The 12,893-nt window shown below is 40.8% G+C and overlaps 1 protein-coding gene across 3 annotated transcripts in view; it reads left to right on the top strand.

The window, feature by feature from the left end:
* Positions 1-12,893, top strand: part of TRIM44 (tripartite motif containing 44) — a 198,634-nt gene that overhangs the window by 117,886 nt on the left and 67,855 nt on the right. Inside the window, exon 5 of one of the 3 annotated variants that reach the window (XR_283882.5) lies at positions 4,601-4,696. The exons of the other annotated variants lie outside the window; for them this stretch is intronic. The gene's annotated coding sequence lies outside the window, so the exon portion shown is untranslated. The remainder of the gene's footprint in view (positions 1-4,600; positions 4,697-12,893) is intronic. 3 annotated transcript variants of the gene reach the window in all.

Raw genomic sequence — 12,893 nt, 5'->3', positions numbered from 1 at the left:
AACAGTTGATTTTAGTTGAGTACTCATTAGGCAATAGGCTGAACACATTATATCCATTATCTCATTTAATATTTATATCAACTCTTTTAAGAGGTGGATCCTGATACTGCCCTTTCCTGAGTTGCCCCTACACACACACACACACACTCTCTCTCTCTCTCTCTCTCTCTCTCTCTCTCTCTCTCACATCATCATTCTCTATTCCAGCATCCTGGTTTATTTTCTTCATATCCACTATCAGAAATTATTTATGTGTTTGTTGTCAACTTACTGGAAATTAAGCTCCATGAAAACAAGGACTTTGTCAGTCTTTTTCACTGCTATTTTACCTATTTGAATGCCTTATATACTGAGGGGTACTCAATAAATACTTCTTCACTGAAAGCACAAATGAAGGAATGACTCCCCATTTCACAGATTCACAGATGAGGAAACTGAGGCCTAGAAGATGTTAAATAGCTTTGCCAAAGTTACACAGCTCAGAGCTGAAGGGTTTGGATGGTAAGTAATCCTGGTCTCATTCCAAAGTGGATGATCCTAACGTATTATACTACCTCCTTTAGGAGTTCTTCCAGTAGACAGATCTTAGTGCTCATAGAGAAAGGTCTGCTTTCCTGCTGGATGTAGTTTTTACCTTGAAGGTTTACCTTCCCCGCCTTTTATCTCACCGGTGAAATCCCTCCTTCTAGGCCGAAGCAAGTTATGAGAGCTGCCATATGCCAGCTGCCAAATGTCTTCAGTGCCAGGCATGTTGCTAAACTAGGGGTAAAATAGTGAATGAGAAACAAATGCAGCCTCCAAAGAGCTCAAGTGACAAATAGTGACTTTTACAATATAATGATGCTGAGGTGCACTGAAGCCCGGAACCTCTGGAGGCTACAAGGGCAGAGCAGTGATGTGTCAGACCACCTGTATCACTGGTTCCCTGATGGCAGACAGGAGACATCATCTTCACTTAATTCAGATTTCATCCTTTAGTAGGGTGTAGTGAAAATCAACTCAAACCTTGAAAGATATTTCTATGTAACCTAACTAAATGAGTGAGACCTTGGTGCCTCTCACTGCAGGACAGGCAGGATTGAAAATGAAACCAATATCTGACCCAACGAGATTCTATTGTAAGTTCTGGGGAACAGGTCTTGGTGGCAGGCCGTTTTGCCCTTTTACATGACTGTTTGCTGGAGCGCACAAGAACCAAGACGAGAATCTGAGGGAAATGGCCACTATGCAGCCAGGTTACAACAGGAAAGTCATGACCGGCTGCAGTTGTAAAAACTGAAAAGAAAAAAAAAAATTTAGCTGTGCTTCTTCTTTTTTAAAAAACAAACAAATAAAAAAACACTATTGGGGCCAGGCACAGTGGCTCACACTATCCCAGCACTTTGGGAGGCCGGGGCAGGCGGATCACCTGAGGTCAGGAGTTCGAGACCAGCCTAGCCAACATGGTAAAACCCCGTTGCTACTAAAAATACAAAAATTAGCCTGGCATGGTGGTGTGTGCCTGTAATCCCAGCTATTCAGGAGGCTGAGGCAGGAAAGTCGCTTGAACCCAAGAGGTGGAGGTTACAGTGAACCAAGATTACACCATTGCATTCCAGGCTGTGCAACAGAGTGAGACTCTGTCTCAAAAATAAATAAATAAACTAAGAGACTATTGGGATCCCCTGTAACAAGGAGAAAGTTTTCAAGTAATTAGTGCCCAGACTGGAGTTTGAGTCTGCCAAGGCCTTGGAACATCTTTAGCAACAAAGTACCAGTTACTTCCTCTGCTACTAGTAATGAAGCATTACTAATAACCAAGCTGAATAAATGCAGCCAGCTGATGTCACAAGCCCCCCCATATGCTACCTTCCCTTGTCATTGCCCAGGGCCAAAAACAAGAGCCAGTCCTTGGTAATTTCAGTGCTGCCTAGCTGTGGGACCTTGGGATGTTACTTCCTTTGTCTACTCTGCATTTTCTTTGTCTGTAAAATGGAGTGTTGATGCTATTACACAGGATTATGGAAACTGATTGCGAAGATTTGGGTGAAGTGATTAGTTCAGTGTCTAGCAAGTAATAACATCCATTTATTAATTGTAAGTGCTTATAATGTATAATTATCCTCTTTTTACAGATATGGAAACTTTAAAGAGGCATCTCACCCAAGGTTGTGCCGCTAATGCCTGCTAGAATGGGGTCTCGAAACTTAGTTGTGTGCTTTTTCCATGATCAGTCTCAACCACCACAATAACTAACCTAGCTCTCCCACTTCTGGATCCATGCCTCAGCTGACATTTCATCTGAGGGAAAGAGGGAGCCATGAATTAAGTATCCCCTCACCTCTATCTTGGCATTGCTGACTTGATACCATCCTCATCTCTCTCCCTTCATAGACTGTTAGGGTAAGAGGTGGATAAAGTATTGGAATCCAAGCTTGCCTTGAGAACAGCTCACAGCTGGGTTGTGGAGAGTTAGAAGTTGGCAAACTCACAGCTGTTTTATAGAGAAGCCAGATGAGAACATTTCCTCATGGAGATGAATTTGTTCTTCAGGTTTCTTTGTTTAGGGAGGACTGGATATGAGCTTACTTCTGCTTTGTCACTGCTGTTGCAGTGACAACAGCATTCCCTGTCCATGGGCCACACCATCCTTTACTCATACGGCTTCCAGTAAGGCTTATTTGTTTGTAAGAATAATCAGTTTATGATATAGCATTTTAATTCATTCTAGAGCTCCAGTGGTTATGTGTGCCTGGTCATTGCAGAGACAATTAGAAAAGAAATGGAGGTTGGGTTTACCTGTCAAAGTAAGCTGTTCATGAGATTCCTAGGCAGTGTCTCCATGACCAGCAAGTGGCCCATGGTTTGCCTGGGAAGGCTTCTTGAACAGTCACGTGTTATACGATTGTTTTGATCATTTACTCATTCATTCACTCAAAAATATTTGTTGTGGTTTCACCAGTGCCAAGCACATTACCAGGTACTGGTGATACGGCAGGGAACAAAATAGTTAAAGCCCTTTGCCACCGCAAAATAATTGTAGATAGTGATCAGTGCTATGAAGACAATACAGCAATATAGTGTAATAGTACAGGGATGGGGTGGCTACTCTAGATTTCCTGGTCCAGGACAGCATCTAAAAAGGTGATACTGGAGCTGAGACCTGAATGTTAATGAGTCTTGCATTCCAAGATGTGAGGGTAAGAGCTCTAAGGCAGACCAGCAAAGCACAAGCCTTAAGGCATGAACAAGATCAGCTTATTTGGGGAACAGAAAGCAAGCCAGCGTGGCTGGAAGGTGGCATGAATCAAGCTTGAAAGGGAGAGAGGGGCCAAAGCATGTAGGAATTTGTGTGCTATGAACTTTGTTCTAGGGATTATAGGAAGCTATTGAAGGATTTTTAAATGGGGCACTGATATAATCTATTGCACGTTTTTGAACTGTTACTCTGAATACAGTTTGAATAATAGGCAATAGTGCGTTAAGATTAGAAGTAGGAAGACTAGTCAAGAAGCAACTCCAGTAGTTCAAGCAGGAGATGGTGGCAGCAGTGGAGAAGACGAATGGACACACATGGGAGAGGTCGTGCAGGGTGAGTCAATAGGACATGCTGTTGGACTTAGTGGGATAGGGAGACGGTGCTGCTAAGGTTTTGAGCACCATGCTTGGCACATAGAATGCGTTCTTATTCATGATAGCTGTTACTGTCTTTATTTTTTTAATGGCCTGTACACTAAGAGAACAAACTTGAGAAGGAATCTTAGCCCATTGGAATGACAGCATGGTACCTAGAGTGTACAGGTGACAACAGTGTTAACTCTTCTAGTTTTTTGTTAATAGATAGCAGTTTTAGAGGAAATGGGTGTTACAGGTATGGTGATGTATTCAGGAGCCAGAAACTGACTTCCAGTCGATCTCCCTCTACCATCAACTCATTGTATGACTTTTAGTCTCTCTTAGTCTTGGTTTCTTCACATGATGTTATTAAATAACTACAAAATGTTTTGAGCATTTACTGCGTGATAGGTACTATGTCAAGCTCTTTATATATCTGCCAAGTACTTCATATACATTAATCTCATTTAATCCTTCCAGCAGCTCTCCCTGGTAGGTACTACATTGTCCACTATTTCCAAGTATGATCACCGACCTCAAAATCTCACAGCTAGTAAGTGGCAGAGCTGTGATTCAACCCCAGGTGTTTCGAACTCCTAGGTCCATATTCATAACCTGCTGCCCTATGAAAAGTAGCACTAGGACATTATGGATTGGTATACTTCCAACTTCCTACAACTTCAATTGAAGGTCATCATCATGGGACTGCCAAAGTTACTGAGAACTGTTTTCTCTGTGTGTGTGTGCGCGCGTGCCCGTACGTTTTGTATCTTTGCCTCTGTGTGTGTGTGTATCTGCCTTGCTTGCTCACTCTCACACACACTCATGTGCATGCACACAAACATGGTGTGAGTCTCTATTCAGACAGAGATTAGAAATCAGTGTCAAGTATATTTATTTATTGATCCTTTCTCTTTTTTTTCTTTGATAACTTGTGAGATACAGCAGCTGAGGCAACAGGAAATTTGAAGTCCAGCATTTTACTAAATCTTGTCTTATGTTTAAGATTTCTATGGAAGGAAACTGCTTGAGAGAGATTTGGTTTCCATTATACACATGCCAAGAGAAGATGAGGAAACTGGGTCAGGTGGATTTCCTGAAGGTACGGGAAGCAGGGAAGGCAAATCCTTGGGCTAATTTCTGCTTCTAACTCTCCACCCCTTGAAATTGCGTGGGCTCTAATAGAGGGTGTAGGAAAGGTTCCTTTCAGACCTCATCACAGGAGATCGCCAGTGATAGAAAATCCAGCAGCACTGGGGGAAGGAAAGGGAGGTTGGGGAAGGTCAATGTAAGGGCAAAGAAAAGGAAAAACCTGGCCCCAGGGCACTTTTCTCTTGAAGTTCAACAGGAGACTGAGTAACGTAGAAGTTATTTTAAAGAGATGGAACAGATAGACACATGCATGCATATATATGCACACACTGTATCCCATGCCAGGTCATCTCCCTGCAGTCACTTTGAAATTGCCCTGCTATTGGCAAGGGTGTGGGGAAAATGGGCATTCCTGTGCCAATGTGAGTAATGACTGTAAATCAACATAAGATTTCTGGAGGGTAGTATCAAATGCCTCTAAAACCATATCTCTTGTGTCCTTTGGAGAATATCTGATTTTAGGTCTGGGGAGGAAATAGACAGCTAAGCCTGAAGGCTCTGTAGTGCTAGAAAGTAGGGAAGTGCTCAAAAACAGAAAACCGGTATTGATGGGGATATGTCAATGGAACATAGCCAGCTAACGGAGCTTTCAAAGGCCAAAGCTGAGCAGTTTGAGCAACAGAATAGTAATATTGGATTATAACCCAAAGAATAAAATAAACATCCATGAGTCCATACTGATATAAATGATCAAATAAATAAATGAAGAAGAGACAAAGCTCATGTTCGAAAGTATTTCACATAATGTATGTAGATATTCCACCCTCAAGGAGAGGGAACATAACTTCTCACTCTTTAAGTATAGGCGACTCGTAGTGACTTCCTTCCAGAGAATACACTGTGGGAATGGGAAAAAAGAGTAGCCATACCATAGAAAAACCTGACAAGCAATACCTCAGCCAGGTGGTCAAGGCCACCTTCAACAGTGCTGTCATATTGATAGTATCAACCCTTGATATGATGTAATGATAATGGCACTTTACCTCTGTAATTTTCGTTCCAAAAGCCCATAACTATGGCCTAATTGTGAGAAAAACATCAGACAACTTCCGATTGAGGGACATTCTGCAAAATACCTGATCACCACCCCTCAAAACTGTCCTCACCATCACAAACAAGAAAAGTCTAAGAAACCATCACAGCCAGGAGGAGCCTATGGAGACTTAATGATGAAATGTGGTATACTGAGTGAAATCTGGTGCAGAAAAAGGACTTTAGGGAAAAACTAAGGAAATCTCAAAATATGAACTTTAGTATGAAGGTATCAGTATTGGTTCTGTGAACCTGAAATATCTGAGGCAGGTCTCAGACAATTTAAAAAGTTTATTTTGCCAAGGTTAAGGACACACCCATGACACAGCCTCAGAAGGTCCTGATGACATGTCCCCAAATTGGTCGGGGCACAGCTTGGTTTTATACATTTTAGGGAGACATTAGATGTCCATCAGTATATGTAAGATATACATTGGTGTGGTCCAGAAAGGCAGGACAACTCAAAGTGGGGAGGGGGGCTTCCAGGTCATAAGTAGATAAAGGACAAATGGTTGCATTCTTTTGAGTTTCTGATTAGCTTTCCACTGAATCAAAGGAAGCAATTGGATATGCATTTGTCTCACGTGAGCCGAGGGATGACTTTGAGTGTTGTCTGTCCTTTGTGAGGGAGGTATGTAGCTTTTTAATCTTTGTAGCCATCTTATTTAGGAACAAAATGGGGGACAAGTTTGCCACGGTTCCCAGCTTGACTTTTCCCTTTGGCTTAGTGATTTTGGGGTCCCCAAATTTATTTTCCTTTCATAGTTCATTGGCAACGAATATACCATGCAAATATAAGATGTTCATAGTAGGGGAGACTAAGTATAGGAATCCTCTGTACTATCTTTGTAATTTTTTGGTAAATCTAAAGCTGTTCTAAAAATTAAAGCTTATAAAACAAATGCAAACAAGGCTTTTGACCCAGAAGGAAACTCCAGGGAATTTTTCTTTGGAAATAACTAAGGATGATTCATCCACAATGATGTGTGTCACAGAGATGTGGATAATAGTGAAAAGGTAGAAATAATTTAAATACCCAATATTAGGTATGATAAATCCATACAAATCAATCATGATCATAATCTTATAGAAATATATTTCTTGATATGACATTCATGATTGATAGCTGAGTGGAAAAAGCAGACTGAAGAAGGCTGTCAAGTATGAGCTGATTTTGTAAAAGATATTTATTTTTATATATGTATAGAAGGTGTATGGGGAAATATATTTCACTGTGATAATGGTGATTATCCCTGGTGGTAACATAATGGAATTTTTTTTCTTTTTTATGGAACCAATACTTGTTTGTTACAGAAAGTAAAAAGCAACAAAAAAGCAAAAGTTACTCTTTGAATTTAAAAAAAAAAAAAAAGCTGTAAATGATTCTACTCTAAATTCAGCAGCAGTAAAGGACTAAAGAAGGAAATTCTGAGAGCAGATGGGACACTGGCACGCTACAAGCCTGCCTGTTACTTCCGTTCAGTCACCTCCCTGTTGCAAGGCACTGCCTGGGCAGGCCTGCTGGCTCCTTTTAATCTTCCATAGAAGTAGGCCATCCCCACACAGGCCCTGCCAAGTGCAAGAAAGGTAGCCACCTATAAAAACAGTAAATAGGCTGCAAAGTGCATGGAGATCAATTCAGACTTGGCACTGTGGTCAGTGCCAAGGAGGAAGTAGACAGCTAAGCCTGAAGGCTCTGTAGTGCTAGAAAGTAGGGAAGTGCTCAAAAATAAACAAAAAACAGAAAACCCGTTTTGATGGGGATATGTCAGTGGAACATAGGAGCCAACTAACAGAGCTTTCAAAGGCCAAAGCTGAGCAGTTTCAGCAACAAAATAGTAATACTGGATTATAACCCAAAGAATAAAATAAATATCCATGAGTCCATACTGATATAAATGATCAAATAAATAAATGAAGAAGAAGAAACAAAACTCATGTTCGGAAAGTATTTCACATAATGTGTGTAGATATTCCACCCTCAAGGAGAGGGAACATAACTCCTCACTCTTTAAGTAAAGTATAGGAGTGTGGGCCTGAGGTCATGCGGGAGACCCAAGGCAAGGCTCTCTCAGAGGTCCCTAAATAGGTGTGGAGAGACAGAGTCAGCTGTGAGGGCTGAGACAAATTCAGGTCTGTATTTCTTCTTTTTCTTCTATAGTAATCCTACTCATCTCTGGCATTTTTTCATCTTAAAAAAGCACTTGCTTGTATCTTCCATCTCCTCATGGTAGGTGTTAATATCCCATTTTTTCAGGTGAAAACATTTTGCCTCAGAAAACTTAAATGGCCACTACTTATCAGCTGGGTAACTAGGGATCAGAAAAGACAGGCTCATCTCTTACCCAAGGTCAGTTCATTTCTCGGGGTTCTAGAGTCTGATTGCTTAACCTAGGTCTATTATTTACAAGTCATGTACCTTAAGCAGGTCTTGCAGCCTCTGTGGGCCTCATTTTTCTCATCTGTAGAATGGAGATCATACCAGAAGCTATCGGTGAGTTTATGTATATAGATTTCTTAGCACAGTTTGTGGAACATTAAGTAAGCCCTCTGTGAATAGTGGCCATTACTGAAAGAGAGAAGGCTCATGGGATAAAGTAGAATGCAAACTAGAGAGAGAAGAGCCCTTGCCCTTGTGGTCTGAGAAGGAATTGCAGTGAGGCTAGAGCCAAGTCAAACTTTAAGGTCCATGATGAAATAAACAATCATGGGACTTTTGCTCATGGCAGAGCTTACTCTTGGGTCTACACTAGGTAATGATCAGGCAGTACTGTGTCCGGAATTTATTCCTTCCGGTGGGTTCTTGGTATCACTGACTTCAAGAATGAAGCCGCGGACCTTTGTGGTGTTACTGCTCTTAAAGGTGGTGTGTCCGGAGTTTGTTCCTTCATATGTTCAGATGTGTCCAGAGTTTCTTCCTTCCAGTGGGTTCATGGTCTCGCTGACTTCAAGAATGAAGCCGCAGACCTTCGCGGCGAGTATTACAGCTCTTAAAGGTGGTGTGGACCCAAAGAGTGAGCAGCAGCAAGATTAGATAGGATAGAGGGGGGCACAGGAAGCAAAGAGAGACAGTTGTATAAATGAGAGCAAATTAATTAGCTCAGCAAGTCTGTATGTTGGAGAGAAGCTTTATTAGTTTTTGTCTGGTTTGGAGTTTTCCTAAATTTTGCGTAAAATGCAAGACATCCTAATTTCCCAGATAAGGATACTGGGTCCTAGAGTCACACAGCAGAACCAGGACTAGAACTCTAGTATTTTCATCACGTTTTTCTCGGTTAGCCCAAAATAGACCAAGGACGTTTTACTTTATTTTGTAAAGTTCAGATCCTTTAAAGCACAGTAACCTTATTTTCAGTTCAGGCTGTTAGGGCAGGTGAGTGTGGGACAGAGGGGACAAAGAAGGCAACTCTGCTCTGTCTAGTAAAGAAAGGTCCCTGGATCCGATTGTGTAGTCCCTCTCTCCAGCAGTGCTGATCGCATATTTACTGCAACTAGGCAACCACTTCCTCAGATACTGAAAGCATGAGACTTCCCCATCAGCTCCTTGTACAATGCCCAGGCAGTATAATTTTTGGAGAATATTAAATCTATCTTTTTGAATTTCAGCTGAATCTAGCCTTCCTCCCTTGTCAATAACTCTTAATTTCTCCATCCTCCTGAGTTAAATAATCCTTTTACAGCAATAATCAATTAATAAATAACTAAGAACTCAGAAGGCGTGAGTGATGCCAAGTCACATTAAGTTGTACTATATACTTAGGAAAAGAAACTGTTAAACTTGCAAAGTCAGAATGCCTGCTACCTGATTTATTAACTCCCCCTTTATACCCCTACAATCTGGGGACAGAAGCCAAAAAGCTGAGCTGCCTATGTATACAGCCTAACTAAAAAATTGTCAGTGAAACACTGTAAAATGATTATGATAAAATATGATCATTTTATCAGCAGGTGTTTAGGGTCTGAACGTGGGGCTTATGGCATGCCCTCTGACATTTCAGTTTCACAGGCATCACATCAGACAGTGAGCCCAGCTCAGAGAAGGGATACAGCATTCTGCTGACTGGGATGCCTTAGTCTCATTCTGTCACCCCAACCCCTACCCACAACCAAGAAAGTGTTAAATTTCACACCATCCTCCTGGTCAGAATTTAGGAGCTCCCAGTTCCTTTAGCTAAACATTTTTGTTTTACATCCCCTAAAAGAAAATTTAAAAGTATGTGCCTTTTTGCACATTTTTAAATTAATTCCTGAAATCATATATCAAGTGTAAATAGTTGCTAAGGGTGTGATCACTGACATATTGTGTAGTTTATATGAGTTTTTATATATATTTTTGTCAAAACTTTGGCACTGTTAATTTAGCTTATTAAATTTACAAGCAAGGTACACTATATAATCTAATTGGCAAAGCCAGTTCTGTTGGTCAAACCATCCAGCCAGATCAGACTTGCTTTCTGTCAGATTAAGTCTGATTTCGTTTTTTTCAATACCAATAAACATTAGCACACACCTCATGATAACCATCTCACTTTTGAATTTGAAGTGTTAGATTGATGGATAGATAGATAAAACACACAGCCTTGCCAAGAGTTTCCTGCCTAAATGAAAAAAGAGATTGTCTCCTTTACTATTGCTTGCCATTCTCTCATAGGACTCCTCTAAGGGAGACATTCTAAAATTGTTACATGCTAAGATTCAGAAGGGTGAGAGTAGCATTTCTGCAGAAGTGTGGGACTATAGTGATCTGGAAAGTGGGAGTGGCTGAAACAAGAACCTTATAGAGCACAGGCATGTTTCTGAGGAGATAAGTTTTAGGAAGCAGTATATATGGAAGTTAAGGATTTGGACATTAATTTTCATAAAATTACCCAGGCCCAAATACTTCCTGGAAGGTAATTACATACCACAAGGGTATCGGTACCCCAGTTTTAAGGCCACCACTTTTAGATACAGCAATACCCTCAAACTAGATCAGTGACTGAGCTAAGGCCGGTTAACTAAACTTCACTCCGTATTTGTTCTCCCCAGTGTTTGCAGGCATGACTTTTCTCGAGACCTGCCACCTAGAAGGGTCAGAGTGATACTCAGCCTTTCTAGTTAATACCTGTATTTCATTAGGTCTGGGTTGTCATTTACAAAACTCTCCAAGTGAGCAAAGCAGGATACTGTTGCTCTCCAGATATTTGAAGGGTATTTGGGGATAGGAACACACTTGTTCTGGAATGTAATGTTTCAGCTGCCAGAACTAGGAACATTGGAGGGAAAGGCAGGAGGAGGCAGGTTTTTATTCAGGATAAGAAGGAAGGTGGGTTGAGGAAGGTTAACATTTTTTATCATTTGTATTGCATAAAATACATAAAGCTTTCACAGTAACCCTGGAAGATAGCATTTCGACGAAACTGAGATTCAGAGAGGTTAGTGACTTAAGATCCCACCGTTTATTAGTTCATAACAGGGATTTGAACCTAGTTCAGTCTGGTGACATCAGAGTAATTATGTAATGCTGACTCTCTCATTGGCATTACCTGGTATAGAATGGGCTGTCTGCCTAACACCCTTAGTTTATTTAAAAAAAAAAAAAAAAAAGTGAAACAGCCATTAACATCTGAGTCCCATTCCGGCTGTAAGTCTAAATGTGACTGGTAGGTGTTTCAGAGGAGCGTGGTAAGTGGCTGAGGTAGAAGGCTCTATTACTTCCCTTGCAGAAAGTGAAGACTTTTATAGACTATTTAAGATAAAAAAATCTCATGAACAGTCAGGCATGGTAGCTCATGCCTATAATCCCAGCACCTCGGGAGACTGGGGCAGGTGGATCACAAGGTCAGGAGTTCAAGGCCAACATGGTGAAACCCCATCTCTACTAAAAATACAAAAATTAGCTGGGTATGGTGGCGTGCACCTGTAATCCCAGCTACTCAGGAGGCTGAGGCAGGAGAATCACTTGAACCCGAGAGGCGGAGATTACAGTGAGCCAAGATCACACCACTGCACTCCAGCCTGGGTGACAGAGCAAAATCAAAATAATAAATAAAAATAAATAAATAAATAAATAAATAAATAAATAAAATGAGATAATCTCATGAACATAGACTAGCTTATATACAAAGTTTATATACAAAGTGAAGGAAGAACATTCAGGAGAGGAGATGATGCCTAACACTAATTATATTGTTGAACCCTCCAGGAGAGATGACATAGAAGCTGAGCAAAGCTCTGTGTTACAGATTCAGTTATGATCCCTTTTCTTATTCGTTATTGTGAGAAGTGGGTTATTATAAAAATAAGATGCTTTCTTTAAAGATGCTCTTCTGGGGGGAATAAAAAGGTTCTCCCTCTCTCCCCTGAGCCTGTATCTCACCTACTAGGCTTTAAAGTCCTAGAGGGCAACTCCTGTGTTCATCTTATTCATTATTGTGCCCAGAATCATGACTGACACATGGTTGACAGTCAACAAATATTTAGCAAATGAAGTAATCAATAAATGATATGCCAGTATCCTAAGATCTCATGTTTTAAACTGTGAGATAAATTTCAGACCCAAGAACAGATCTTTTTTAAGTTAATGAGAAAAGATTTTATCAGTTCAGACTTCAGACCTTTTCCCCAAGCCACTCTCCAAATCTTATAGTAAAGAACCTGGCAACTGGAAAAGAGTTTATTTATAATTTGGTTATTCCCAATTTGGCAAGAGTTGTTGACTTCTTTGAAAATATGATGAAAAGTATGGCTTCTCTCAGACAAAGGAACACACAGATAAAATTCTGTATACAATTTCATTAGGTCCATGAACATTTAAACTATGTGTCTCAAGAATGCTAAAAAGTGAACTGCAGCTTAGGGCAGAGTCACCATGCTGCCCTCATATTTGAAATAAAACTGACAAGAGAACAATGAGAGCTTGCTTTGGATATAATACCAAGGGGGAGAATATGGCGCCAGTTCCAGCTCTGCCTTGATTCTGGTGAGAAGCTTTCATAAAAGACCCTTTGTTCCCTTTGGGACAGATGCCATTAAATACTGCTCCTTAATGACAGCCCACTGTCCAGCTCTTCCTGGCATGCACCCTTCATCCCATGATTGTATGACCAGCAGGAAAGGGGAGTGGAAACAAGGCA

This window comes from Macaca fascicularis, chromosome 14 (assembly GCF_037993035.2).
Source record: "Macaca fascicularis isolate 582-1 chromosome 14, T2T-MFA8v1.1".
Lineage (NCBI taxonomy): Eukaryota > Metazoa > Chordata > Mammalia > Primates > Cercopithecidae > Macaca > Macaca fascicularis.
This window is presented reverse-complemented; position numbering and strand designations above follow the sequence as displayed.